Source organism: Gadus macrocephalus, chromosome 19, assembly GCF_031168955.1.
Source record: "Gadus macrocephalus chromosome 19, ASM3116895v1".
Taxonomy (NCBI): domain Eukaryota; kingdom Metazoa; phylum Chordata; class Actinopteri; order Gadiformes; family Gadidae; genus Gadus; species Gadus macrocephalus.
In genome coordinates, this window is record NC_082400.1 from 540,704 (window position 1) to 546,494 (window position 5,791).

Genomic DNA, 5,791 nt, shown 5'->3' on the forward strand with positions numbered 1-5,791 from the left:
CCCTGCGCTATTTGGGCGAGACCCTGGTTAGCTGATTGTTTCTTGCCTTCTTTTGTCGAGGACGGAATGCTGGCATAGACATTTACAAAGAACTTTGAGTGTGGTACGTGTTGGCTTCTTGCCGCAGGGATAAACAAACAGACCTCAGTCCCCGACGATAGGATTGCTTACCATGTTTGAACAATTATCAAACATGCAATTATTATGGCTTTATTATTATGGGTCACTGGCCATCTATTTTTCGATTGAGTAGATCAGGGGCCGTATTCACAAAGGATCTTAGGGCTAAAAGTATTTCCTAACTGGCGAATTTAGGAGTAACTCCTAAAAAGAATGGGCATGTCACTCTTAAATTGAGGACTCCTAACTTTTTTCACTAGGAGCAATTCACAAAGTATTTTAGGCCTAAAAGTAGCACCTAAGTCTAGGAGAGCCTAAAAGTCCTCAAGAGGACTCCTAACTCAGTAAGACCTATTCACAAAGAATCGTAAAATGGCTGCGAGACGAAATGTTTTGGAGACAATGGAAGACTGTGAGTTGATGAAGAGATATAGGCTAAATCGTGAGGGTATTAAACTTGTTGTGGAGTTAGTGCGGGATGCAATAACATCCCAGACTAACAGGAATAATCAGATTAGTCCCAAAATAAAATGTTTGGCCACACTACGTTATTTAGCAACAGGGGAAATGCAACTTTGCAATGCCGACGATTTAAAAATATCGCAACCATCAGTCAGCCGTGCCATAAACCAAACTATCAACGCGCTCACTAGACCACATATCATCCAACAGTTTATCCGGTTTTATTTGGACATTCAACAATTACACAGGATCAAAGCCAACTTCATGGCAATTGCAGGTATGCCCGGTGTGGTCGGTGCTATTGACGGGACGCACATAAAAATAATTGTGCCATCAAAAGATGAGGACGTGTTCGTCAATAGGAAGAAAGTGCATTCCATCAACACGCAGGTTGTTTTTGATGCAAATTTTAACATAGCCTACTGGATGTTGTTGCAAAGTGGCATGGAGCTACCCATGATTCGTGCATTTTAATGGAGAGCGGTCTGAGGCAGCTTTTTGAGATGTACCAGTTGGGTGTCACTTGCTGGGTGACAGTGGCTATCCCTGCAAGACGTGGCTCTTGACACCCTACCTCAATCCACAACCGGGAGCACAGTTAACCCATTCAGACCGGATCACGCATACGTGTGTATTTACCTTTAAGACCGGAACACGCATCTATGCGTAGTTACCATTAAGACCGGGAAACGCGTCTGTGTCATTTTCAGCAATGCAGTCTTTTTCAAGGTACATGACCAGTTATACTCACAGTGATTGGTTGATATATTCTTGGGGTGAGCGAACGAGATGCTTGGGATTTTTTTTTTATTAATAGCGAAGCATTCTATTGGTCGAAATACACGTGGATCATGTTTTAGTCAGTGGGACGTTTAAACTTTAAATCACCGAAGCGATCGAATATGGCATCGAACATGGCAGATTCGAGTGAAGGTAGTGACATCTAAGACACTGAATTAGATAACTTAGATGAATTAGATAACTTGGAAGAAAATATTTTACCATCTGATCGCGTGGTAAGAGAGCAATGGATTCAAGCGATGTTTGGGGAGGAAGAGGATTTGAGCGAGTTTGAAGGCTTCGCGAACGAGTGGAAGAGTGGCAACTTTCACTCGCGGGAAAAGATTCCATTCAATCGCCAACCTGGCATAAAGATCGAGCTGCCAATGGCAGATGTTATAACACCGGTGCATGTATTCTCCCATATCTTCACGGAAGAAATGTGGATGCGTCTTATAACGCAAACCAACCTCTATGCTGAGCAAACGCGGAGTGCAACGCCTTCGAACAGCAAGTGGGATCCCGTCACAATCCATGAAATGAAGACGTTCGTGGGACTGTGTCTGGCCGTGGGGATACATGATAATGATTTGATCCTGATACTAATTACAATACGTTATGTCACAAGTCACTGATAATAATGGATGATTTGGATAATAATATGATACATAAAAACAATACAAATGACAATTAGGCCTATAGATTATTCTTACGATAAGAATTCATGTCTGATGATAATGATTTGATCCTGATACTAATTACAATACGTTATGTCACAAGTCACTGATAATAATGGATGATTATGGATAATAATATGATGATAATATGATCCATCAAAATAATACAACAAAGAAAATGAACATTAATTAATATTGAAATTATTAGATATAGAAGAAGTAACCCTCTGTTTTGTTTTGTTCTATATCTGTGTTTCAGTGTCCATCACTTGTCACTTTGGTACCTCAAAAGTATGACATAGAAGCAGATCTCAGGGTTTCCCCCAGCACTATCTTGTTAAGGCGGCCGCCTTAACAAGACTAGGGCCCCGCCTTGACTACCAATGTATTGAAAAAAATAAAAAGTAAAAAAATAAAAATAAAAAATGGCATTCGTAATACTCAGGTAATACTGTTTACAACATTAGTCGTGCCAATAAAGTTTTTTGAGTGTAATTGAGACGGGGACATCTGGTGGTTGAATATATTGTTGCATAGTCTATCATAGTCACCTGTCAATCTACCGCCAGTGACGTGCGGTGAGGTCAGTGAGTGGGTAGGCACTGAGTTCTGAAAGCCAGATTTCTCTAAACCTATATATTGTTAAATCAAAAACAATAAACAACAAACAGGCACGCACGGCCGATTTCAAATACGGTAAGTTCCTCCCTTTCACTCACACACACACGCACACACACACACACACACACACACACACACACACACACACACACACACACACACACACACACACACACACACACACACACACACACACACACACACACACACACACACAGACGGGACGTATATGAAATGTCACGACGGTGACTTCAGGTTTGCCCGTAGCCTACTGTAGTTTGGACTAAATGATTAAACATCGCATCCATCGACTTAACGGACCCCTCCCTCACACCGAGGGCCGAAAAATCTGCATGTTTGCACAACATTTGTACCTACTGTTGTTTATTTATATGGAAATAAACAGTCGTTTATTTCATTATTGCGTACTGGCATCTTTGAGCAAAATACCCCCAAATTTTTTCGGGGCGGCGCTTTGCGCCGCGCCAACAACACCACCGACTGCTTACCACCTTGACTGAGACATTTACTGGGGGAAACACTGGATCTGTATTGATTTTCAAAATGTTCTTGATGTTTTTGATGTCTATTGATTTTTTAAAAATATGCAGTTGAAGTTTATGGCCAAGCAAGTCAGTCAAGTTGACAGCCAAATAATTAATCTCTCAAATGCCTTTTACCTCATGTTTTTATCTGCTATAGAGCCTGAGAAATTAAGGTTTTATTAGGCATTGACAAACTTTGAATATTGTTCTGAAAACCTTCAGGTTTTGAGAGGGGGTTTACAGAAAAGTTCTTAGGCATAAAAAGGCCTTTTTTAGTACGCGTTTTAGGCCTAAATGGGTTAAAGTATAACATGTAAGGGATTATGCAGATTACGCTTAAATCATGCGTAAAACACATCGTATTTGCTCTTTGGCGCCTTGTATTTGTTGAATCCATATTTATTATTGTTTACTGTTTTCCTCCATACATGCTAGAGCACACAAACATACACGAAATGTTGTGGAGAGAAGGAATTGGGCAGATGAAACGTCGGTTTCATGTCCTCCACGGCGAAATACGCCTCACACCAGAGAGCGCAAGCACAGTCATCACTGTATGTGCCATTCTACACAACCACTTCAAGCGGAGAAACATTCCACAGCCAGACGAGAATAATGATGATGACGACGACGAAGAGGACGATGACCACGATGATGATGATGATGGCGATCAACATGACAATGAATTTGACCGTGTGGAACCGAGTGGACTGGCATTTAGGGATCACTTTGTGAATTCACATTTTAGGTAAACAACTTGGCACAAATCAGTCAACACTTGTATAGTTCATAACATTTATTTTCTTTCAATTTTACGTATTTTTATTGTTTGCTTTCTCTCTCTCCCTCTCGAACGTGCAGGCTACAACGTCATTATCGTGGTCTGCACAAACTTGTCATCATGCGTGTATTCTGCTAACTGCACTATAACTACTTAATGGGAATTCCTTTCTAGCCTCGGCTATTTCCTTGTTTTTCAGTGATTTAGTGGGCTCGTCTGAACAACCAATCACCGAACTGACCGCTTCTAAACTCGATGTAATCCATAGCAACGGCGCGTCACTCTTAGTGATTCATCCTTAGTAAGAGTAGGTCTCACGCCCCGTGCCCACTACCTCCGTCAGTTGACCGTTGCCCATTGACTTTGAATGGGGACAGACGCGCAATGCATTGTGGATCCGTCCGTTCAGTTGGAGCGTTCGCCACCGTCAGAAAGTTGAAAAATGTTCAACTTTTTCGGCAGCGACGGTTCCGTCATCCAATCAGATCGCGTATGCAAATTTAAGCACTGTGACGCGACTCGGGCTCTGACGATACTGGAAAGCGGGAAAGCGGGTAATCTTGCATCGCAACAAGCAGGAAGAAGCGGGAAGAACCCGGCGAAGCGATTTGATTGGCTGACGGATGCCTCTGCAAAGACTACTCCCCCATCCGTCAGCCACGCCTTCCCACGTCCGTTGACTGACGGCGCAGTGGGCACGAGGCGTCAGCGGCTTTGTGAATAACTTTTAAGAAAAAACTCCTACGTAAAATGTTTTAGCGCGGTAAGTCACTTGCTTTGTGAATACGGCCCCTGGTTTCGTATTTACATGACTCTTAGATTAGGTTTTGGTGCTATGAAAATGATGATCCTGGCTCCAGGATGGCAGCGGTCAACCACAATCTCTTCTCCTGACTTCAGGGTGTTCCTGGAAGTATGCAGGCCCTTCAGGAATGGCAGATAAAAAACACAAGCAGTCGGCTTGACATCGGGTCTGGTTAGCTCAGGAGGTAGAGCAGTGCTCATGTAACCGAACGGTTGCCAGTTCGATCCCCAGTTCCTCTGAGTTGAAAGTTGATGTGTCCCTGAGCAAGACACTTAACCTTAACTCAGGGGTCTCAAACTCGCGGCCCAGGGGCCAATTGAGGCCCTCTGGATGATATTTTGTGGCCCCCTACTTGACTTCAAAGTTTAGTGTCAGTGCGGCCCAACCGTTGTTGTCAAACACACATATTTGCTGAGTCGCTTGCCATGCTTTTTTATCACTTGTGATAGGGTGACCAGATGTCCCGGTTTTGCCGGGACAGTCCCAATTATGAGTTGCTTGTCTTGAGTCCCGGCAAAAGCCAAAGGACGCTAAAATGTCCCGGTTCTCCACCAACCACTATGAAATGTCCCCTGTTGTCAGCGATTACATAGCCAACGTGATCTATTTATTGCCCGATCATTAACTTAGATTGGGTCAGTTGCGCTCCTTTTTTTTGTGGAATACTTGATGTGGCCGAGCCTGACCCAGACTCTACCTCCAGCGGCCCCCAGGTAAGTTGAGTTTGAGACCCCTGCCCTACTGCTCCTGATGAGCTGGCTGTCGCCTTGCATGGTTGACTCTGCCGTTGTAAGTCTCATTGGATAAAAGCATCTGCTAAATGCCCTGTATGACATGCTGCCGTCTCATTTTGTCTGTGACATCACTGTTCAAGAAATATGTTGCCTATAAAAAGAGCACTATACTGACATTTTTTCATCTTCATAGTTATTGAAATCAGCAGGCTTACCATATCAGCGTGAGCTGTGGGTATGCTTCTGACTGGTGAGGAGATTGATGT